We start from the raw sequence: 26,441 nt of genomic DNA on the forward strand, positions 1-26,441 counted from the left end.
CATATGAAAAATCATGCAGTTGCAGAAAAGAATGAGATGTATCCATGTGTGCTAAAATGGAATAAGTTACAGGATACACTGCTAATGAAAGAAGCAAAATTCTGAGAGTGTATGTATGCTTCCAGTTTTTAAAAATATTATAGATAATTTTTACATAATAACCTATATTGTATGTTATATATGATATACCTACACACTTCACACACACTAAAAATATAATACTGTATAAAAAAGCATATGATATCCATTTTATATGTATACATGTACTTAAGTGTATGCATATGTATTTTTTATTATATATTCACGGAAAGCTTTTGAAAGTCTGCATAGGGAACTGATATGAAAGACTATAAAGCAATCAGGAATTTGTAGTCAGAGGAAGGCTTAATTCCGATCCTATATTCTTATACTGTCTGAATTTTCTATCATATTCATATACTAGTTTTTCAAGTAAAACAAGTCACAAATGGAAATTGTGATTCTATCTGCACTACAATAAACTATAGTAGTTAAAAAGAATGAGTGAAAAATCCCTGTAGTGACAGAAATACGTACACAATACATTGTTCACAGTAAAAGCATGTTGAGTCACAATGCACCAGTTCAATACTATTGATGTTAAGAGAAATAAACAACAGGCTTACTTGTGTACTTGTACAATGTATATATCTATGTACAAAGAAGTTTGCAAGTGTATATATGTTAAATAATAATGCACACATACAAACTTTCAAAAATGCATTGGGTGATCTCGAATTTTAGTCACCTATTAATTCTTGAATATATTCAAGATTATTCTAGCAATTACATTTTAAAATTTAAAAGAACAGTTAAAATACTAGTAATAATTACTTGTCTAATACTAAGATGTATACAGAAGGCTCCCCAAGGCAAAACTAAATTTCTTAATAATCATGGGTTTTAAAACAGCCTGTTAGCAAATCTGTAACTTTTTGCCTTTATTTACTCAATATTAACTGACTTAAATACCCAACTTTCCAAAGAGTCCATAAATTCAAAATCTCCTGAATTATTTACTCTCTCAAAAGCAAGGTCTATGAATTTCTTCCTTAAGAAGGAGATTAACGCTCTATCATACGTAGCTTCTGAAATAAAAGGTAACAGCATCCCAGGGTATAAAACTAGAATGCTTTCCATATTGCCTTAAGGCTGGCTTAAGATTCTTTAAAAGGAATGTAGAGTTTAGTCTTAAGTATTATTTTATTGATAGATAAAACAGGAGCAGACAAATTGGTGTGATTAATGAGATAGCAATTTAGATTCCTCTCTCTCTCCACCCCCTACCCTCTGTGTCTCTCTTTCCCATCTCTTGTTAAAACCCTAGGAACTCAGATCTCTATTTAGGGTCCACCTCTTGCAAAAGTTCATAAAAATAAACTCTGCCTGTATGTTGGTTTGAGTCTGGCTTCCTTCACTTAGTATAATTCATTTGAAATTCTTGTACAGCAATGCTTTCCTTTTTATAACAGAGTAGTATTCTGTTATATGGATCGATCACAGTTTGTTTATCCACTGATGTTATTATTCATCAGACGATGAACAATAGTGCTTTTTGTCTGCTATGAATAGAGCCACTACAAACATTCAAATACATGTTTTCACGGAGATTTGTGTCTCCATTTCTCTTGGTAAAATACACAGTTGCGGACTTGCTAAGTCATATAGCAAGCATGTTTGATTTTATATAAAACTGCCAAACTATTTTCCAATGCAGCTGTACCATTCGCATTCCCACCAACAATGTATGAGAATTTCAGTAGTTATCCTGGATCACCGACACTTGATACTGTCAGCTCTTTTAAAAACTGTAGTCATCTACAGTAGGTGGGTAGTGATATCTTACTGGTTTTTAATCTCCATTTCCTCACTGACTAACGAGGTTGAGCATCTCTTCATGTGTTTCCAATATTATTCTTAAATTTAAAATATTCTCAGAGGAAACTCAAATCTATGTTGCTCAATCACAGGAGTGAGTGAAGTAATGGTCTTCAGTGCAGTCTCACACGTCAACCAGTAATGCTAACTAAACACGTATAAACACGTGTTTAACTCTAGCATCTAGCACTGGGCTAAACATTCAATTCGCCTGCCGTTTCAGTGGCCGAATTAGCTTCTGTTTCCTCCCTCCTTGTAAATATGCTAACTATGTACAATTCGTAAGTTGTTACCCACCGCACAGGATCACCTCGAAGGTATGGGCTGCTCTGTGATCTGCCTGATCATCTGCGACCCTCCTGGCTGAGTAGAATGTTTAAAGAGAGTCAGTTGTGTCCGTTCCCAAAGCTGTGTTATGCAAGTTGTACTTGAAATTGTAAATATAAATTAGTTAAGTATTACAAAAGCTGATTAAATTTTAGTGAGAAACAGTTCTTTCCAAGAAAAATAAATTAAATCTTTGGAAAACTTAATAAATGCAAATCACAGGGCACCTGGATGGCTCTGTCAAGTGTCCAACTTTGGTCAGGTCATGATCTTACGGTTCAAGCCCCGCATCAGGCTCTCTGCTTTCAGTGCAGAGCCTGCCTCTTATCCTCTATCCTCTCTCTCTCTCTCTCTGCCCCCTCTCTTTCAGAAATAAATAAAAGCATTAAAAAAAATTAAAAACATAAAGGCAAATCCCTAAAAATGTTGTAGAAAAAAGGAGGAAAGATAACTTTGAGTTTTCTACACTCAGACTGCATGACAAATGTCTTTAAGTTTTTGTATCATTTTAATGAAATCTAAGTCTTGAGGAGATCATTATAGGTGCAATTTATGCAGAAAAGACAATGCCGAACAGTGGACTACTACCCAAAGAAAGGTTTTATAATGAAACTATTAACTTCACTTATTAGTATCTAATTATGAATGTTAAGCATGTTCTCAATAGTCTTTGAAAAGTAAAGTAACAAGGGTAAGTGTACTCAATAGTCTTATCATCCAGACAGTACACATTATGATCCAAACCTTATACAAACATTAAGCCACAGTTAGCATTTTGAAGCATCTGTTATTATAGTTATGAGTATTTATATCATATATACAATATTATACAGTAATTATTTACTTAACATTAATATATGTTATTCATATTTTTTAAAGTTTACAAAATTATAATTTTATTATCTTCCTAATATTTTATGATATAACTATTGTCATTTTTCATTTAACCTACACAAAAAATTTTCATATTTTGACATTAAGTCATTGTAAATAATGATTTATAAAAATATTTTGGAGTATATCTTTAAGATAGAGTCTCTGGTGTAGAATTAAGAGATCAATAGCAAAGAACTTAAATAAAATAAAAGCTGTTTTTAACTATAAAAATAATTCACTTGGGTGGCTCACTCGGTTAAGTGTTGACTTTGGTCCAGGTCATGATCTCATGGTTGGTGAGTTCAAGCCCTGCATTGGGTTATGTGCTGACAGTTCCAAGACTGGAGCCAGCTTCAGATTCTGTGTCTACTTCTCCCTCTCTCTGCCCCTTCCCTACTCATGCTCCATGTCTGTCTCTCAAAAATAAATAAATGTTAAAAAAAAAAAGAATTCATATCCTTACAGAAAACTTAGAAAAGTATAGAAAAATATGAAGAGAGACAATAGAGGGATAATATTTTAAGTGACGTAGTTTTAATAATTTTTCATCATTTTAAAAACAAAAATGGGGGCGCCTGGGTGGCTCACTCGGTAAGTGTCTGACTTCAGCTCAGGTCATGATCTAACAGTTTGTGAGTTTGACCCCCGCATCGGGCTCTGTGCTGACAGCTCAGAGCCTGGTGCCTGTTTGGAATTTTGTGTGTGTCTCTCTCTCTTTGCTCCTCCCCTGCTCAGCTCTGTCTCTCTCCCCCTCAAAAATAAATAAACATTAAAATATAATTTTTAAAACAAAATGATTATGTTGTGTATATAAATACAGTCTTCTTGGGTGTTTTTATTTTTTATTTCTGAGAAAAGGAGAGAGGCAGCGTGAGCAGGGGAGGGTCAGAGAGAGAAGACACAGAATCCGAAGCAGGCTCCAGGCTCTGAGCTGTCAGCACAGAGCCTGACGTGGGGCTTGAACCCAGAAACATGAGATCGTGACCTGAGCCAAAGTCAGATGCTTAACCGACGGAGCCACCCAGACACCCCATTCTAACCTGTTTTTAAATCTCACTTCAAATCATAAGCATTTTTTTGTATTATTAAATTTACCTTTTTACTATGTGTATGTTAATATTTTTATGAATGTATCATTGATACTTTAAGCACTCTCCTAACAATGGACATTTAAGAGGGTATTTCTATTTTTAAAATCATAAATAACAACAAAACGAACATCTTTGTCAACATCACGTGACTTTTTAGGTTGGCTTCCTAGAGGTAAAATAACAAGTGAAAGGCTGGTAGTATGTTTACATATGTTGCCACATCATATCCCAGAAAGAAGGAATTAATACACTCTCTCACCAGCAGCCAGTGCATGACTGCACATCTGTAAAATGCAAATATTCACCAGACTAATTATGTAGAAAACTAGTCACACCTGAAGCCGCTTATGCAAATGACCTAATTCCTTGGCGATGTAGCCCAGGTGGATGGATTTACAACAGGAACCTCTTAGGAGACTGTTCTTTAGTATTTACAGAGTCAGTTTATGTTGCCATTGTGTAAAGGTGCTTTGAAGAACAATGCAAACAACACAAGCTTCCTCCACAGAGGTGTTTATCATTTCAGTCCATCTATCATTATAGACTATCTCGGCTAAACCTTCTGGCTGAGGCTTGAAGACCCCAATGGGTCATTGTCATATACCTGTAGGATTCTCTGCTTCAGTATTGATTTATCCATTTCAGAATTTCTTTCCATTGATTTATTAGGCTTATACATCTTCTTGGTGGCCAGCTTCTGTCTATAAAAGGTGGCTGAAAGAACTATTTCACTATCGCGTATTTATAGCTCCCTGACATTCATTTACTGACTCTTATTTATCCAATGTTAGTATTCATGCTAATGGATATTGCAAGACTGGCCTTGGTCTTGGTGCATTTTGGGCCATGCTAAGTACAATATATAAATGATAATAAGATATAATTATCAAACTTGCACCAGAAGTGAGAATTGTAAGCAATACAGGTTCCGTGTCACTTAAAGGAAGAACAGGAATAGAAACAGACTCATACAAAAGAGAAATGGAATACATTTCCCAAAAACCACTTGCCATATAAAACATCCCAAATTGTCTTTGGTAAGATAATGGAAAATTTGGGGTAGGGAATGAGGGCCAGAGGAGGAGATTATACAGAGTGTCCACAGACTGTGTCTCATTTTTATTGCATCCAGTTAAATGCTTGGCACATGCATCAGGCATAAAGAAGCAGGACCACCCTTAGGTTTAGGTAAAAGGCTTCTGCCGTGTCCACACCTCACCCTGGGTGAGGAGTCTGTGAGAGCACCATGAGTTCGTGCTCCCCCCTCGAGACCATGCTCCAGGTTCTGAGGACACTAAAATTGTGCACCCCAATGGTCTTGAGTCAACTTTCAGGACCTGCATAGGTTTATTCCTAAGGTCCAACCCCCTGAGTGTGAATTGTACCACTAATGTACTCAATCAGGCACTGAAGAGATGCTGTTTGCGGATGAGTTGCCATGGAGCCTGGATGTAGGGCTGTCCTCGTGTGTGATCCTGAAGTCATTCATAACGACAGTCTAAGCCACGGGCTGGGCTAGGGCCACTTCTTTCCATATTTCAAGATCTGGCTGGAATTTTAAGAAGCCTGAGAATGCTACGTTTGAAATTTCCCTTCCCGGTTGTTATGAAGAGATATTTGTGAAAAAGAAGATAATGCACAATTTTTAATAATTTTAGGTTGATTTGTAAGTTTTTTATTGATTTTTAAATGTTTTAGACATATGGTGTGTGGACTTCATTTTTTATTAAAAATATTTTTAAATTTATTTACTTATTTTGAAAGAGACAGAGACAGCATGAGTTGGGAAGGGGCAGAGAAAAAGGGAGAGAGAGAATTCTAAGCAGGCTGCACACTGCCAGCACAGAGCTGGATGTGGGGCTCACACCCATGAGGCCGTGAGATCATGACCTGAACTGAGACCACGAGTGGGACACCTACCCAACTAAGCCACCCGGGTGCCCAGGCTTCCATTTGTATTCTTGCTTCGGGCCCAGCAAATGTAAGAGAGGGTTACTACAAGTCACATAACTAGTCAAAGCAGTGGATCTCAGACTTTATTTGTGCTGGTCTTTATAGACCAGCTGCGATGCCTGTTAAAAATCTAATTCCAGACCCCAACCCCCCAGGCCTTCAGGTTCAACTGACCTGAGCTGAGGCTTAGGAAAGTGCATTTTTACTAATTGCCCAAATGGTATTAGTAGAGATGGTCGAATGGCCACTCTCAGAGAGTCAGAATTCCCTCATGGAGGTAATGATTTCACTGGCCAAACACACCCAGGGGAAACTGGCAAAGAGCAATTCTGAGGCCTGATCTGAGAAAAGTAAAAAAATCAACTTTTATACGAAACCAGAATTAAACCATCTAAAGTAGTGCTGTCCCCTACAGAGCAGTCCCCTTAGAGGTTAGACACTTATCCTACGCAGACAGCTATTGCTCAAAACATTTTGACACTGATTTTTTAAAATTGCCTTTGGAGGTGGATTATGAGCCACATCAGAAAGCCAATCTCATTATTTCACATCACAGTTTGCATTTGACAAAAAACAGCATTACCCAGAAGGATGATGCATATTACTTAGCAGATTTAGTTCCTATGTTTTCCAAGTCAAATATGTAATAAAAGAAGATCTATTATATAAGCACACCTGTTTATTTCAGCCTCCTTCTAAAACTATACTAACGTGACAATGAAGAAAGAAAAGGGGCATAAATCTCTAAAGACAAAGAAAGCAAGAGAGAAGTTTCAGGAGGAAATAGGAATCGATGCTTTGGAAACTGGACAATGTATGGAGAAGTGGCCATTGACTTAGCAAACCCTAGAAAGCTGAAACTTGAGCCCATCATTATGATGGCTAAGAGACAGGCTGATTTTACTTGATAATCTTGCCTCGGGAATTAGAGGTGAAATGTAACTCACAGAGGAGCGCCGGGGTGGCTCAGTCAGTTAAGCATCTGACTCTTGGTTTCAGCTCAGGTTATGATCTCACAGTTGGTGGGTTCAAGTCCTGCATCGGACTCTTGTGCCGACAGTGCAGAGCCTGCTTTGGATCCTCTGTCTCCCCCTCTTTCTGCCCACCCTCGCTCTTGCACACACACACTCTCTCTCTCAAAAACAAACATTAAAAAAAAGTAACGCAGGAGTGACAAACAGGTGGGGGTGATAAAAAGGGGTTGTTGAAAATGTCCTTAAGGAGCAATTAGAACCCTAGATCTCTTTCTCCCATCCAGGCAGCAACCCTTCATCAACTCCAGAAAAGGACATGAGGGCCATTCTCTGGAGTACCTTCCCAAGAGACTGCATTCTGGAACAGCAGTCTGCCAGGCAGGAATGGGAGTCCTCACTAAAATTAGGCCATTAAGTTAAAATGTGCTAACCACTTAGATCCCAGTCCCTGCTTCCTGATAACTAAAACACAGGCTTAGACTCACCAGGCAGGGGATTTAGAAATATGAACAATCCAAGAGAAAAGACAAAAATAAAAGAACAAAAGATCTGTGATTGAGGATCTCCCAGTGAAATGGCTTAGTCTCCGCTAGGTCACTCTATAGTAGGACCTACCATTCAACAAGCCCCATGAGGCTTCCAGTGAGCTTCCTAGTGACTCATTGTGAAAAATAGACAGTGAAAGGATCACCAGACATGTGGGGAAATTCTCCACCAGGAAAGGCAGAGAGTAATAACAAGCAAAGTGAAGAGGAAAAAAAGGCAATGCAGGGAATGAATAAAACCCGTAAAACAGATGAAAACACTTTTAAAATCCTAGTTAATGTCTTCAGAAGGACTAGAGAAGATATTGAGGGCGTGCGCACACACACACGTGCACGCACACACACATAGGATGCTATCAAAAGAAAAGAAAAGCAACTTCTGAAAATATCAGAGAAATTTAAAAATCTGACAGAATGACTATAGGATAAAATAAAACCGTTCTTCCAGGTGACTTAGTGTGTCCTAAGACAGCAGCATGTTTGTTATTGAAGGTGTATCTCTTAGTCATGCAAGTGGGGATGTCAAGGAAGCTGTTCAATATGTTGATCTGAGGTTTATAGGTGGCGTACAAAGTTAGGTGGCATGGAGGTAGTCACCAAGAGAGTTAGTGAAGATAGGAAAGACAAGAGGTCTAAGGATTGAGCTCTGGGATGTACCAGTTTTAACAGGTCTGGGAAAAAAAGCACTAGTAAATAAGTTTGCCAAGAAGTGACCAGAGAGGTTGGAGAAAAAGAATATGCTGGACACCAATTAAAGAAAGGATAGTGACCAAGTATGTCAGATTCAGCTGATAGATCAAGTCAGATGAGTTTAGGAGTTGAGCACTGACATTTCCAATTTGAACTCTGATGGCCCTGATGATTCATAGTACAATGAATTTTTAAAATAATCCACACTAATGCATGCCACCATACACTTCAATACGCTTGGGTAAATACATCTTTAAACCTTCTAGAAAGACAAATAAACAAGCTAAAATACAGGGGAAGAACAGAAAATGAAGAGTCAGGATGTCACAAGTTTTCTCAATAGCAATACCAGAAACTAGAAAACAGAGGAAGAATGTCTTCAAGATTCTAAAAGGCAATGATTTCCAAACTGGAATTTTGTTCCTAGCTAAACTATCAGTCAAGGTGTGGGTAAATAAAGACATATTAGACAAGCAGGATCTGAAAAAAAATTATCTCCCATGTACCATTTTCTCAGGAAACTATTAAAACATGTGCTCTATAAGAACTAAAAATAAACTGGAGTGATTGGGTGGCCCAGTTGGTTAATCATCCAACTCTTGATCTTAGCTGAGGTCTTGATTTCAGAGTCATGAGTTCAAGCCTCATGCTGGCCTCTTTGTTGGTTGTGAAGCCTATTTAACTAAAAAAAAAAACCAAAACCTGAAAATAAACTATGAGAAAAGAAGACATGGAATCCAGAGGCAAGGGATAAAGAACCAGCAAAGAGATAAGAGGGTTATCTAGGATGATGGTTAAGGACAGTCTGCAGTACCACCTGAGCAGTAGCCTGGGGAGCTAATAGTACAAACTACTGTGGAAACAAAGAAATTAACATAGGCCCAATAATGCAAATTTTATAAAATGCCTTAGCCAAAACCAATAGTATAACTACTTTGGAAAGATACAAGGAGAGCTGGTATGTGGCTGTATTGAGCTGGTGGGGAGGTAGAATTAAGGAGCAAAATGGGGTATAATGTCGATGTATTTTTTTCCATAGCAGAACATAAATACCTACAACTGAAAAATCAAGGAAAAATCAAGAAAACTGTGTTATTTAGAAATATGTAAAAAGAAGATAGAGGAGGATGAAGAAATTTTCAGGAGGATTAAAAATGGTTGCCTCAGAGAGGCAAGCATTAGGAGTGGAGATAAATGTGATCGCAATCATTTATTGAACGTTTTCTGTCTGCCAGATCCTGTCATACACTTAGCCTTCAGCAGGAAATAGGACATAGTCCCTGTCCCTCTCAGTTTACTGTCTAATTAATGTCATATAGCTCACTGTTCTATTTCATACATAAATAGGAAGGGATATTGAATATGAGTAGGTCACACAAAGATGGTGGGATTTGGTAGGAGACCACCTTGGAGGCAATTTTGGATGGATTGGTTCATTGATTGGTTGGTTGGTTAATTGAGGAATACTTTGGAGGTTAAGAGAAAAAGGAAGTGTAGGAGCAAAAGAAGACATAAGAAAAATACCGAGAGTAAAAATTACAGACATGGAAACAATAAGGAAACTTGAGGAAATGAAGAGTCATTGCAGATAAAATGAGAAAGAGGATTAAGAAGTGGTGATGGGCTGCTCAGGTTTAGAAAGAGAGATCCTTGAGAAGGACCAATCTCCAAGCTGAGGCCATATTTTAGGCCACTAATTCTAGAAGCTAAAAATGGTTAAAGTGGGCATGGAGAATGGACAGTTCTATTAGGCATAAAGACCAAATATGTTGCTTACTCTGCAACAAAGACAGATCTGGATTAGAGCTGTGTTGGGTAAATTAAGAGAAAGATAAAATTTATGGTTAATGGATATTAGTAAATTTTTGGCTTTTGAGGAACCAAATATAAATATTCACGCCTTTCTTTGAGGATTTCATCTCCCTTTTGAGCTAATCTCCTATTGTAGATGGTTTTAGTGGGTGAGTATCCATCACTCTATCAGCCACTACAAGGGAGAAGATCCCCCTCTGGATACCATTGGACAGGAGTAGAAGGACAGGGCCAGGACATGAGCTTCAGCCTGACAAATAGACATTGAATCTTAAACAGGTGGTAAAAGAATGCAGAGTGAGTTGAAGGAGAGTTATAGCAGAGGCAGTGGAGTGAAGGTGAACAGACCTGACTCTTCATCTGCATGGGCTCCCAGCCTCCTTGCCTCTTGCTTGTTCTATAAGGCATCCATCAGTTCTTGGAGGCATCTGTATCCTTTCAGTTGATTCTAATATTATTATTATTATTATTGATTCTAATAATACTAATATTTTTTTGCAATTCATTGAAAGATATTGCCAGATTCCTTTTCTGCTTCATCAGGAGACAGAAAAAAGGAAGGAAGAATTGGTCAGATTAGCTAACTGGATGGGAGAGAGCAAGGACAACTTTTAGGGGAACCATGAAATGGATGTGCAGTACCCTCAGCAGAGATGCAAAAAATAAAGAAGAAGAATCTGTTTGGAGAAAAATAACACTTTGCTATCCTTCAGGCCTAAATTAAACACCCTTTGAGCAGCTGGGGAAAGAGGACAGTGGTAGCAAGATTCAGAGTTGAACAGGTACACTTGTGTCCCATTCAAGATCAGGTGTAATCCTGTGGGAGGGATTATGGAGGAGGATAAGTAGAATCCTAAAATACAAGCCTTCCCAAAGAGATGCAATATAGAGGCTATATTTATTTTAGGGAGGAAGGAGTCAGGACTCTCTGAGAACTGAATATATAGATGCTTATCTTATTTTAATGCTCTGTTTTAAAAACAATGCCTAGCTTCTTATAAGGTTTCAGTGTCCTAGATAATATCACATATCTTGATGTAAAGAAAGATGACTTCAGAGGCAAGTACTAGAAGATGTTAACTCTAATTAAACCGTAAAAGACTTTGTTGCCCTAAGACAAGAAATTCATAGCTAGGGCAGTATCCACAAGTGGTATGTCAGGGTTTTAGCTTTGCTTCTCTGGGATTTTGTGGGATGCGTCCCCCTCTATGGGATAGATTAGACATCTAGTTGGCTCCTTTCATAGTGGCAAGAAGGTCATATTAGTTTTAGATGTGACAAGGAGTCAAAAAGAGCCATTCTTGATTGTGTCTGTTAAAAATAAGGAAGCATGCCCCAGAAGCTCCCTATTCTACTTTCCTTCATGTCATATTGGCCACATTGGCCAGAGTTGTGTCACATTCTCATGCCTTCACCACGATTAACTTGGACCACTCAAAAGTCACCCTGCAGGGTGGGGGCCAGCCTTCCTGCAGCACATGGCTAGGCAAAATAATAATAGCTTAGACCCTTGAATAAAACAGGGATGAACACAATGAGGCTAATATAATCAGAGCTGCTAGCAGAAGGCATAAATGAAGAATTAAGTCATGGAATCAACATCGTCTGCTCCGTGGTATTGGGCTAATGTTGTACATGAAAATCCAACAATTAATTTAGCTTAATGTTTAATTTAAAGGCAATTTTTAGGATATATTGTGCATCTTCATGGAATTTAAAAAGATCCATCATTACACAATTCCAATTTGAACAATTCCTAAGCCATTGTTTTTCAGCCCCTGCTCATTTGTAATTTTCTTTTTCTTCTGTCTGTTTCTTTTCCTACTTAAGCTTTTCAAAATTTACATGCAGCACAGAGTCTAAACCCTTCTGAACTCCTATTTTGTCCACCACAATTCCACCAAAGCCAGTGATTTGTAGGCATAGGGACAGAATTGACAATGGATACTGGGTCAGGAGTAATTAAAAAATGTCAATGGTCAAGGAGGTGGAAATCAGTTCAAGCCCAACTGAAGCATTTAGCTATTTTACTGCTGCATCCTTTTAGGTCTTTTCAGCTTATAAATATTAATTTAAAGACTACCAACAAGGACAGTAAACGGATTTAGGCATAAAACTTCCTGTCAGAGGTGATTTATATCCAATAAAAGGAGAGCAGGATAGAGAAAGCCTGCTTCGCTAAGTTTATGATAGACAGTGAAATAGTACCATCAAAATAAAAAGCCTTTCAGTCTGTCGTCGGCTGTGTGGGTGTCTCCCTTCTTAATAAGCCGCATGCTAGAATTGTATTGTTTGCTTTTATCAGTGCCTTGCACTGTTGAGGAAAAGTTCTACCGCATTGCTAATTGAACTTGTACAGATTTATAGGCTCAAGGTCTGTGCATGAGAGAGATTATTAGGACTTAAAAGATAATAACACCAGCAAGAAAATTAAAACTGCTTTCACCACTTATATTTCAATAGTGCATAACTTCTACCCTTTATACATCCAGCGATGGGCTAAGAATTTGTTTGAAAGGAGATCTGTCTTAGAGCCCATGCAGGCGCGATTAAATACCAGACAACTAGGTCGCCATCTTACCTTGCATGCAGCCCAGTGCCCACAGAGGCCCTTCCTTTGTGAATCTGAAAGTGATGTGTAGTGAAACTGCTTTTTAGGTAAAAGGTTAATGACTTGACATGTCTAGATGATCATTGTGAGGAGACGTTTCCCCAGGAGTCTTTCATATGTCTGTCTATCTGCAAGCAGAGGCACTCTCTGCCTTCGCTTCACACTGTCTTTACATGGTATGTGTGCAGAAATAGCTTTAGAATAGAAAAATGGGAACAGAGAGCAGGTCTGAAGCTCAGAATTCTTCTCCCATAACATAATCCACTATGTGTACAGATGCTGCTTGTCCTTCTTCATACTGCCTTGTAGAAATGAGGGCTCAGGGCATGGGAGCACATGCTGATACTCTGGCTGCTGCTTTTGCTGTAGTAATACATCCCTTGTCTCTGACCCACAAGTCTTATGTCTTCTCTCAGCATCCATGAGCAGGCTAGCTTCTTAGCTTATAAACAGGTAAAATCTCAAACTCTTTAGAGTTTGTAAAAAGCACCAGGAATGTGGACTCACAAAAGCAATTTGTCTAATTTTTCAAATAAAAAGGAACCTAGTACTAACCTTAAACCATAATGTCACTATTTCCCCATTTAAGAGCGTACAATTTCCCATTGGCCATAAGCCATGTGAAACTAGGACAATGATGGTAGTTGGGGGAGGGCTGTTGAGGAACTCTTCTTGAATCTCTGAGAGAAAGTTCTCAGCCTTCTGACAAAAGACAAGATAAACTAAATGATCAAGCGGCCAATCAATGTCCCTTCTAGCTCTTAAATTCACAAATTTACTTAGATATAAGAAATATTTATGAAAGGACACCTGGGTGACTCAATCGTTAAGCATCTGACTTTGGCTCAGGTCATGATCTCATGGTTCATGAGTTTGAGTCCCACATCAGGTGATCTGGAGCCTCTCTTCTGGTGAGCACAACACTGAGTAAGCACTAACCCTGGTTTGAGTGAATACAAGCCCCACTTTGGGTGAACCCCACTTCTCTCTCCCCCTTTCTTTCCCTCACTTTTTCCCTCTGCCTCTCCTGGGATTCTCTCTCTCTCTCTTTTTCTGTCCCTCTCTCACTTGCCCCCCCAAAAAATATTTATGATAAATAAAAATAGTAACAGACTACTATATGTAAAAATTTAGAAAAATTTGTCTACATAGTAACATATAAGCAAAAATAATTTTAACATAATATCGTGACATTTATGTACTTTCTAGCTAGCTAGAGCTAAGATCTTTGGTGATATCTTCTTTCTCTCTAATATTTCTTAGATTACTAATACAAGGCACTGTTAAAGTGCTAGTGGATGAAGGAACAGCAAGAAATAAAATAAAATAATCTGTGCTCTCAATCTAGTTGACTATCTAGTAACAAGAAAGACCTACACACATGAACCAAATGAGTAAAGAAGAAAGACAAGGATAGAAATGCCATGTGAGGGTTCAGTAAAGGCACAGCTGGCCTCAGGATTTTTAAATTTTATTTTATTTTACTTTAGTTTTTATTGTATTTTTTAATGTTTATTTATTTTTGAGAGAGACGGGCAGAGACAGAGCACGAGCAGAGAAGAGACAGAAAGAGACGAAGACAGAATCTGAAGCAGGGTTCAGGCTCCAAACTGTCAGCACAGAGCCCGATGTGGCATTGGAACTCATCCACATGCAGTGAGATCATCACCCGAAAGGAAGTTGGATACTTAATGGACTGAGCCACCCAGGCAGCCCTGGCCTCAGGATTTTAAATGAAGATATCTATATTTCAGGTAATGGGACAATTACTCGAAAATTCTACTCCAGTGTCTGGTCAGGACAGTGGCGTGAGGTCCAACATCTATTAAGTCATTTCTTTGTGTCTAGATGACTAGAAAAAATGGATTTGTACGTAGCTCATTTTTTGTCTGTTAGACATCACCAAACACCATGATTTTAACTCTTATGACTTCCAACATTAACACAACTGCAAGTTTTTAAACTTCAACTATCGTTGACTTGGTTTCTTATAAAAGTGTAACATTACTCTTGCTTCTCATACTCTCATAATCTAACTTTGGCTTTGTCCTGAAATCCAATGGGGTTATTAGGATCTCAGATATTCAGCCCATCAAGAAGTTTTGATTGCCTCATGATTGATTATCTGGCCCCATTAAAAAAGCTGGAGGTCACATCAAGGAATATACGAACCAGTATGTCCATTTTTCATTTGGCTCCAGGTAAAAAGAGTGAACCGTTCCCCTGTATTTTACTGCCCTCACCTCCAGATTATGCTTAAGGAAAGATAATGCCTTCAGGCAAGTGTTCTCCCTTTCGAGATGATGATATTGTTCCTTTTAGATCATTAAGGGAAGAAATAAGCTGAACATTGTCTCTTTTAAATGGACAAGGATGGGATTTATACAAGGAGTAGGAGACTGAGAGAGCCCATGATAAAAAATGTGGAGATGGCCTGAAGTTCCACATGGAGATCACTCCAAGATTTAAAAATAATGGGGATATATGTGTGGAAGCAAGTCCTGAATGAAGATATACATTTCCTAAGGAGAACAGTATGGTTGAACAAAGCTTTGATGATGGAATTAACATGAAACAAAGGCCCTCTGAGGAAGATCAGTCTGAAAAGAAATGAAGAATACATAAAACTTTGTTTAATTTATGGAATTTATATGCTGCTGACCAGTAAGTATAAAGTTCCATTCCCCTGGCCCTCACTATCACTCATGTATTACTTGTCAGTAAATGCGATGCACTCAGAACATAACAGCTACGGTAATATTTCTGTTCCCACTGCAGCTTTACTACACCCATGAAACTCTGTAATCTTTAAATTCCCTCACTGTTAACATCTGCTGAAACATTATTGGTCCCAGCATAGCCAAGCTGCTCTGAAATTACATTTAGCAGAGTAGTTAATGCTAACAGTATAATTCTCGACGCAACCGTGTTTGAAAAGAGCTTTATAACTGGCATGATGATTGTGCTTCCTTTAGGTTTTATTTCTTTCTTTCATATCTGGTTTGTATCACAATCTCATTGGCTTGGAGTGTGCCATTTGAAAAAGAGTGCATTTCATAGGTAGTATTCAGTAAACACCATACTACATTCTTGTTTTGTTAAATAACATAGCCTAAATTCACTTTTCTAGCCCTTTTGTAACAAAATGAAATTCCATTGCAAGATAGGATGATAAGCAGTTCACAGTATCAGGTAGGAAATTAATCAAGTTTCTGTAAAATGAAAATGCTTTATCACCCCGTTAAGATACTTTAAATGTTTTAAGTATAAACGGTCCTACACAAAAGCAAAATAAACAGATTGCTTGTGGCTTTCGTTAATGGGGATACCTTCATTGTATAATCATAAAGCAGTTAACATATTTTTCAAAAACACCTTTTCTCTGAAAACCTCCTTGATAAAAACCCAATAATATAAATATTCCATGGGCATTTCTTTAAAATTAATATTAAAATATAAATAGTATTAAAGTTAATAAACATTAAACTCAATATATTTCATATCAACATATTTTATTAATATGCTTATTAATACTTAGTATTATAGAACGCAATATTTAAACATTCTTAAATGTTGGCATTTATCTGATCTGGTAAATGCTATACTAAATATTACAGGCTATGGTAAATATTATGGGTTTGGTAAATATTACAGATTTCTCTTTGCCAGAGAATGTTCTTCCCCAAGATTAAAATACTAAATTTTTATTGAATTTCACCAACAGGTAAATATACATATTAATAATTTGATATGAAGCGGAGTCAGATGGATTTATTAAGTTCTAATCTTTTTGAGGGCAGGAAACACATATTACTAGCAAAATGTAGACAGCAGTATTTTTAACAAGTTAGTTAAACATTGAACACATAAAGGAAGAAAGGCTGTGCTCTGGAATGTTCAAGCCGTTAACTTTAACAAGTTTTATAGTCCTTTTCTCATATGAACAGAGTATTTGCCATATGTATTGTCAAAGGTATTTGTCAATGCCATAAATATATTATAACAAAGATCATGATCATATAAGACTTATTGCCATTGCATATTGTTTCTTGAACATTTCTATATTTGTGTCATATGTAATAGTCTGCTGAGATCAGAGGGTAGATTCCGTTCTTAGTTAGCTATCTCTCTAAGACCGATGCCAGGCTACAGCGATTAAGTCTTCCCTAATAAAAAGGTGTTGGATTTATATCTTCCTCCCTTTCCCACCCGCCAGAAATCCTCATCCTCTCTGGGTCTCTTTATTCCCCATGCCAACAGCAGTTACAAGCCATTATTCAGAAACCTTCTGGCCAGGAATTCTTTGCTTTGCACTAGTGCCCCCTACTTGCTGGCCATATTCTTTGCGTGGGTTGCCTAATCCCTCTTCATTCAGTCTCTGTTTGGCCAGATTTCTGGGTGTCTGCTCCATATCTGCCTGTAGTCCAGACCTATGGCTTGCACGTGATCTGAGAAGGTGTCCCGTCTTCAAGCAGCAATGCCTGCCAAACTCCTGCCTGCCAAGTACTGACCCTTAGAATTACTATTTGCCCAACTGTGCTCTGTGTCCAGATTCTACATCTGGATTATTCTGTTCTGACCATTGGCTTCCCCCTCTGAGCCTAAAACCCTCCCAGGACAGCTTTTATTCTCTCATTCTATTTCTTACATTTAGTTTTCCAAATTCAAACCTCTTTCCTTGCATTGACTTTCCATGAGATCAAAACATTATTTGTTTTATGGTATTTGGTTGCCTGTCAATGGTAAACGCAAAACATGTATAATAAAAGCTCTACACAAAGAGAGGCAAAACAAAAAAATTCTTAAGTTTTAAAGCATATTCACAAAGTAATTTACCAGACAATGCAAAACGTTATATTATCATTGAATGTTTACCTTTATTATACTCATCTCCTAACCTTGTACAAGAATATGTATGTAGGAAATCTTATATTTGAGATCTAAGCGGTACCTGATTAGTGAACAGCAGTAAATTATAACTTGCCAGCTGGTTTTCCAACATTCAACTATAGTAATAATCTGACTTCATATCTCCTTTTTCTCCTTTCCTTTCCTCATCATTACCATAAAACTAGAAGCATATGGAATGATATTTATTAAGGCAAGGTGAAATCTGTGGAAAATAGTTAGAAAAAGGAGACAGAAGGTTATTTAAAACCTTTATCTTAGGGTGTGCATGTGTGTGTGTGTTTGAAAGAGAGAAAGAGAAAGACGGAAATTTCTCCCCGTTTCTTTTTTATCTTCTTTGAGACTTGGCATCCACAATGCATGAAGTAGGGCCTCTATCAAGTGATCTGAAGAGACATAGTAGAAACGATTATCATTGCCTTCAACTGCTGCTTCCTTCTTTAAAATTCTTTCCCAGCCCCTAGACCCCATGAGTGGGCATAGGCAGCCCTGTTTACACGTCCCTCTGGTTTCAGCTCATTGGACTAGTGGTAAATACATGACCCTGAGGGTAACTAATAGCTTAGCTTAGACTGGAAGCCAATAGGATTTTACTGTTTGTTTTCTTTTTCACTCCCTTTTCTTTGGCTTTCTCCAGGTAACATACGCGAACACTGAAAGTAAAATATTTTGGGTTGAGGTAACAATTAGAACGACCCAGAACATAGTAAGCAGAAACCAGAGCCCTGCAGAAGAAATTAGTAGAGAAAATAATGATACAGACAAACAGAAAGAAGCAAAGATAATAAACCATGTAGTTCTAGAGAAAAAGATGGGTACAGTAGCTCTGGAGCAATTATCTAGTTTCGTGAAGTGTGGCTATGTCCCTTCCTCAGTCATATGTGCTTCCAAAGGGTTCTCCTCCATCTTTAAAGTTACCTCCTCCCATGCCTTGGCCTTGAGTGTCTTTAGGTGAATTTCTGTTCCTCACAGCTAAATGAGCATTGGCAAAGATGATGGAGGGCTATGTTCTTCCTTCAAGGAACATAGAACCCAAGGCAGATACCCATGAGCCGAAAGGGCATATCCACCGAGTCAGCTCTGAACAAATGCCAATGACCACTGATTCTGTGAATCCTCGGCTTTTTAAAAAAATATTTTTATTTTTTGAGAGAGAAAGAGAGAGCGTGAGCAGGGGAGGGGCAGACAGAGATGGAGACACAGAACCTGAGGCAGGCTCCAGACTCTGAGCTGTCAGCACAGAGCCCTGTGCAGGGCTCGAGCCCACAAACCATGAGATCATAACCTAAGCCAAAATCAGATGCTTAACCAACTGACCCAAACTAGATGCCCCATTCATAGGCTTTTTAATTGCTATCATCAGCACTGTACACCTCGGACTACTTATTAAACATTTTTATAATTTATTTAGAGTTACAGAAGAACTGTATTTGAAAAAGATATCAGTTGCCTATATACCAATGGTGGAGAGAATAATATGTTATTAATATTTAATACTTCACATAATTACTGTTCTTAATATCATACTAAATGAGTATAACATCATTAAGTGCTGACATGAAGTAAACAATATGGCCTGTAGAAAGATAGGCAATCCCCAACAAAAAAGTTAACCTGATATCTCATTTCACATGATTTTGAAGGCTATTTTCTCGTTATATTCAACAGACATCAGAGAGAAAAATTGATTATTTTTGAAGGCACTGTGTTCTGATAAATCATATTTTACTATTATTTGTATGCACATTTTTCACGTTTTTTCTCTCCATATTTATTGAGAGGGAAAGTGCTTAGCTAATTACCTGGGACATTTGACATAAGTTTTAATTTACATACTTGAAAAATAATTTGAAATTTTTAACTAACATAAAACATTTTAGTGATACTAGTAAACATAACATATATGTGTAACATTGAGGGATAAGCATTGCACTAGGAATCACAGGCCTTGGTCTCAATTCAATCTACTCAATTACATGTGTCATCCTGGACATATCTCTATCTTTCTGAGCTTTTATTCTCAGCCATATAAAGGCACAATAACACCTACTCTAGAGCCACCTTATCAAAAAAAAAATTTGAATGCTGAAGAGCTTTAAAAATCCCATGCCTTGGATTATTATAATGTTAGCGGTGACAACAATGTTTGGCCAGTTTTGAAGTCTCCTTCGTGTTAAATGTTTTGCCCACTAGTGAGTCCCCATTGCCATTTTCCTCAAGGATTAGCCAAAGTATCTGTTTAGTGGAGAAGAGTATTTATAAGTGGGAGTGGTGAGAAAAAGCTAGAAACTTGGTGTAAGACAACCTTAAAACAATTTATGAAAGAACAAATGTGAGATGTGAAAAAAGAAAGGAATCAAGACTTCTCAAAAATAGTTGATAGTCATTGCTTCAACGACCGTCTCAACTCAGTCTTTAATAAATAAAGTGCAGCCACAAATTCTATTTGCTAATTTAATAAATGTTCATGGAATACCAGCTTTGTATTCAGTACTCTGCTAAACCTTGGGTACAAATCAAATACGCCAGAGTCCCAACAGTGGAGGATTTAAGTCTTACTGAAGAGACATCCGAACCAGTGCAATCCAGTGAACGATAACTCTATCAAACACAGGAGAAGGCATCTAACACAACTCTTCCCCGTGGGAAAGTGATAGCAAAAGGAGAGAGGTACGGTAGCCAGAGAAAGCGACATGAAAGAACATTTCAGGGGAAAGCAATCATGTGTATTCCCTTAAGGCATGCAATATGTTCTGCTTTTTCATGAAATGTATATGCAATACATGGAAAATCATATAAACACCTAAGATGTAGTACAGTGTTGATTTTCTCTTTAAGCATTTAAGGAATTCTGAAATAGAGATTTCTGTGGGGATTCTGATAATGTCTTTCTGGCTTGGGTCATGATCTCACAATTGGTGAGATGGAGTCCTGCATGGGGCTCTGTTCTGACAGTGTGGAGCCTGCTTGGATTCTCTTTCTCTCTCTCTTTCTCCCCATCCTCCAATCATGTGCTCTCTTTCTCTCTCTCAAAATAAATAAATACACATTTAAAATCAGAAGAGTGTTGAAGATGAGCAGGAATTGAATTGGTGCAGAGGAAGGACAGAGGGACACACATCTTGTTCCATAATCTTTCCTCTGTAAGCTCTGCATGTGTGTGTGTGTGTGTGTATAAATAAATATACAAACACATATATATTTACACATTTTTTCCTCTTCTCAAGTGTATTGTAGAGTTTTTGTAAACCAAAGTCATATGCTTTTCTTTACATCCTTCATAATTTTTAATGCTTTGCTGGGCACAGAATACTATAAAAAATTTTTTTCTCAGTGTTTGGGTTCTTGTGTACATTTTTGAGTCTGAAATTTAGAACTTAGAAGTGCTTGAACTCATTTTCTATACAGCAAAAGTCTAAAAATTCAGAAAATTCCAAAGGTACAGCATCTAACGCTTACTCACTTGCGCCAAAGCAGGCAGCTGTGTAACTTTGAGCAGTGTGTTCGTAGAGTAACTATATTTGAATGTTTTTACTTACTTGCTGGGTTCATGGATACATTTTTTTGGATGGATGTCTTTAGCAGACCTTATGAATGAGCTTACTTACTCATGATGCAGTGGAAGTCACATATTGAGTTGTGCTGTGACTGTCTCAAAGTGTTTTTGCTTGTAACCCATTCATGGTTTATCATGGCTTAAATTAGGTAACAATGATAGAAATAGTGACCAAAGTATGAAACACAGTATGTGTTCCTGATAACATATTAAAAGTTAGAACTGATAGAACAATTTAAATAAAGCAAAGGAGAAGTGAATTCATCCAAGAGTTTGATATAGGATTATCTTCAATATTCACAGAGTATCTGAATATACAGTGAATATGTTTTATCAAAAAATTTCAGACTAAGCTACAAATACAGTAAGAGTTTGATTCATTTGTTTCCTTCAATACAATATAGCAACTTAGAATTTACTTGACAAAAGGTCTACAAAGGATGACTTCACTTTTAAATTATTATGAATACGAAGGTAAGCATATTATAAAATCTTGAACTAATACCTACATTTTATCAATAGTTGCTGGTTTAGAATGACACTGAATTGAATTCAATACAGTAGTGATAGTGAATACTTGTTTTTTAAAGTTTATTTTGAAAGAGAGAGAGTGCGGCAGAGAGTGAGCACGGGTGGGGGAGGGACAGAGAGTGAGGGAGACAGAATCCGAAGCAGGCTCCGTACTGTCAGTGCAAAGTCTGATGTGGGGCTTGAACCCAAGAACTGTGAGATCATGACCTGAGCCTAAGTCCAACTCTCAACCACTGAGCCCTGTGAATACTCTCTTAATATATAGGCCTCTTACATTGAAAACAGGATATATAAAATGTTTTGGAACAGCCAATGCAATATCGCAAACGACTTTATAATTCAAAATCTAAACCGTTTTTAATTCAACAATTTTAATACATTAAAGTTATCTGAAAGGTATAAGAATTTAAATTCTGAACCTCATATAAAATGAGAATAATAATCCCTACATTGTAAATCTGTGATTAGGATTAAATAAAATAATTTACGCAAGATGCTATGATTAGTGTTGAATGATTTACATAAAATGCCTACCTCCTGTGAGGCTGCAGTATTGATTTGTTATTTTTAAGTTTATTTATTTATTTTAAGAGAGAGAGAGCAAGAGAGCATGCTATTGTGAGAGAGGGAGGGGCAGAGAGAGGGAGAAAGAGAATCCCACACTATCTCCATATCATCAGCGCAGAGCCCAACATGGGGTTGGATCTCATGATCCCTGATATCATGGCCTGAGCTGAAATCAAAGCTTTGACACTGATCTACCCGGGTGATTCAATTTGTTATTATTTTTAATAAAAGCTAATATGTTGGCAAACAGTGGAAACAATAAAAAGAATGGTGGTTGCCAGGGATTTGGGCAAAAGGAGCTATGAAAAGGAGAGAAGAGGAGATTTCTAGGGCAGGGAAATTATTTCGTATACTATTGCCGTGGAAGCATGTCACTATACATTTGTCGAAATCAATAGAATGTACTACACTAAGAGTGAACCCTAACATAGGTTACAGACTTGGCTGATGCTAGAATGTTGATGTTGGTCCATTCACTGTTATGGAAGTGCCACCCTGATATGTACATGTATGTACATATGTTCATGGCAGGAAAAGCTTGGGGGAAGGAGAGTGTTTCTGGGAACTCTTTGTATTTTTCCACTCAGTTTTGCTGTGAACCTAAAACTGTTCTAAAAAAAAATAAGGTCTATTAATTTCCTTAAATGGATTGCCCTGCCCCGCCCCAAAGCTAATGTGAACAGAGCATTTACTACTTCAAAAAAAATGTTAATGTTTATTTATTTTTGAGAGAGAGAGAGAGAGAGAGAGAGAGGGAGGGAGGTTTAAAGAGAGAGAGGGAGACACAGAAATCGAAACAAGCTCCAGGCTCCGAGGTGCCAGCACAGAGCCCGATGCGGGGCTTAAACTCATGAGCTGTGAGATCATGACCTGGGCCAAAGTCAGATGCTTAACCCACTGAGCCATTCAGGTGACCCAGAACATTTACTACGTTAAAGAGTATACTCTAAGTGCTTTGTAGGTAGGATTTATTTAATACTCATATCAACCTTATGAGGAAACTAAAGCCCAGGGCTCATGAAAAGCCTCACACAGCTAATAAGTGGTAAATGATGGAACCTGGAGTCAAACCACTACACCATACTGCTCATGAATTAACACCACTTTCAGCTAATAATGCATCAAAACATTAAATCATAAAAGCAATGATGATAATAGGCACAACTGAGTCATATCCGTAAAATAATTCCCAAATATCCCCAAATTTTATAATTCTCCATAGCCCAGTCTAATTCAAAATCAATTATTGGCATTCTTATGAATAATATACCCCAAATTGGTGGACTCAGATAAGAAGGATCAATATGAAAAGAGTAAGGGAATTTGAAAACCACTTCTCAAAACAGTACTTTTGTTGGGAGTTATTATTGCCATTTTACCGACGAGGAAACTGAGGCTTTCAGAGGTTCAGTGATTCACCTTGGCTAAAATCTCCTATGGATCGAGATAGAGTATAAGTGAAATAGGTAAGTAATTCCTGTAAGGATCCCCAGTTAGTAAGTGCAGGGGCTGTGCTTCACATCCAGAGTTTCCCTGGGAAACTCTCTTTCTTACGCTGATCACCATGGGCTCCAAGCACAGTTTTGTGTATTGAATCATCCTACAGGGACTGTCCCTCTCCCAGTTTTCATCAACTCCAACAAGAAATGAAACGAATTAAAGAAATTATCCTCAATTCAACATAGGCATATGGGGCATTTGTATGCATATCAGACTTTACAGAAGTTTGAAGGTGTGGAGGGATTTCTGTTGCAGCAAAGCAACAACTGGAACTTGAATATTACAAATCCCTCCCAAGGACTGCCCCTCAGTCATGTCACCTCCGTGGCTTGGCCTGCACTCTCTGCTTCTCGTTCTCTCCATCTCTTCTCAGACTCCTCCGCTCTTTTTAATCACCGTGTTTGCCACTTCTTAGGCAAAGTGATTTAGCTCTTTTCAGCCTCCACCCCCGTTCTACGCAGCTTCTGGAAGATGAGGCATTGCCTGATGCTTTGAAATATGTGTTTATAAGTCCTCTCCTCTAACTCAGTCTAGGCAACAGTTTCATCTGGTTTCTGTCCTGTATTGGTTGTTATTTTCCAGTTACACATTCATCGAGACGTTTTACAAACAATAGCGGAAAAACAGTCTAATAAGTTTGTTTTCATTCTCTTTTATGCTCCACTTGTGAATTTTTAAAAGAGTACGTCTTTGGCTGACAGAAACACTTTCTAGAAAATATTTGGGGAACACAGATTAAAATTAAGTGGAAAGTTAAAGAACATTCTGTGTGTGTCCTAAAACATGCCAGTCTGGGGCATGTTGTAGGGGTCCGTTAATACACGCAGCAAGTGGTTGAGTGCATCAAGTTTTAACTCCAAGACAAAAGTTAACGGAGCACCCAAATATGCCCTGTTGCCTCCCAGTGCCGAATTTCAGTGGGACGATATGTGCAATGTCACCTCAAGTAAGCGAGAAGCCTAAGTTTGCCCAATGTTGCAATTTGTTGATTACAGTTGTCAAATTCCATGGTCAAAATCTCTTTTTTCATATGGAGTAATAAAACTGTGTCCCAGCTCAAAATAATCTGATGGCGCCCATCATATACTGCCTTCCTATTCAATACTAAATTAACAAAATTGAACATGAAGCCTATGAAAGGAAACACCGGTTTGCAATTTTGAAGAAATCATTTTAAAATATTTGACTCTCTTACCTAAGTGAGCCTTTTATATATAAGCAGAAAACAACTACATTAGGCCAACCATGAAAAGAAATAATTTTAAAACATGATATCTGACTTGTTTCCTTAAAAATCAACATATTTTTTTAAAAAATGATTTTTATAACTAATTTAATGGTTATCTTTGCTTTAATAATATACAAAACTGAGGAATCATTAAATTCTACTCCTGAAACCAATATTACACTATATGTTAAGTAAGTGGAATTTAAATAAAAATTTGAAAAAAAGTAAAAGTGAAATGTGAGCGTAAAATACAACAGCAAAGGGGCGCCTGGGTGGCTCAGTTGGTTAAGCATCCGACTTTGGCTCAGGTCATGATCTCATGGTTTGTGGGTTCGAGCTCTTGGTCAGGCTCTGTGCTGACAGCTAGCTCAGAGCCTGGAGGCTGTTTTGGATTCTGTGTCTCCCTCTCTCTCTGCCCCTCTCCTGCTCACGTTGTCTCTCTCTCTCTCTCAGAAATAAATAAAAACATTAATAAAATAAAATAAAATACAACATAAAATAAGAAAATATCTAAGACATTCTTTATACTTTAAGCTGCATCCATAAGACTCCAGCAGTACACAGTAGGTACTCAAGTATTTGTTAAATGAAAAAATGACGGGGCGCCTGGGTGGCTTAGTCGGTTAAGCGTCCGACTTTCGCTTGGGTCATGATCTCGCGGTTCGTCGGTTCGAGCCCCGCGTCGGGCTCTGTGCTGACAGCCAGCTCAGAGCCTGGAGCCTGTTTCAGAGTCTGTGACTCCCTCTCTCTCTGACCCTCCCCTCCTCACGCTGGCTCTCTCTCTCTCTCTCCTAGAAATAAATAAAACATAAAAAAAAATGAAAAAATGATCAGATAAAAGAATATAGAGGTTAAGCACTCACAAAATTACATTTTTCTTATCAGTAGACATTTATTTTGCATCCCCTATATATACACTGTGTCCAGCTGAAAACAGAAAGAATTATGGGACGTGGTTTCTCTCCTCAAGGAACTTAGAATTTTTAGAATTTTTTCACTACAGCAGATAATTTGTAGAAAATGATATCCTAAAGAGCATGAATAATGACTACCCTCTGACTGTGCTCACTTCAGTTGATCTGGAAAAATAATGACCATAGTCATCTGGGTTTCTACCACTAGCAAGTTCCATGTGTATGTCAGTGGCAGAGGAATTTTGTGCTTGTGGAAAGACCCAGTTAGAAAGACACAAGCCACACTGCTATTGGCCTGCTCACACCTTGGATGTTAAAACTCTTCGAGGCCCATTTTGGAAAACTTCTTTCCTCTTTCTGAGAAATCTCTTTCACTCCCATGATTTCCATCAGCACCTGTTGGGCTGGAGATTCCCAGATTCAATTTTTGATACAGTCTTCTCCCCAAGCTCCAGATCTAAA

This window comes from Crocuta crocuta, unplaced genomic scaffold (genome assembly GCF_008692635.1).
Source record: "Crocuta crocuta isolate KB4526 unplaced genomic scaffold, BGI_CrCroc_1.0 scaffold556, whole genome shotgun sequence".
Taxonomy (NCBI): Eukaryota; Metazoa; Chordata; class Mammalia; order Carnivora; family Hyaenidae; genus Crocuta; species Crocuta crocuta.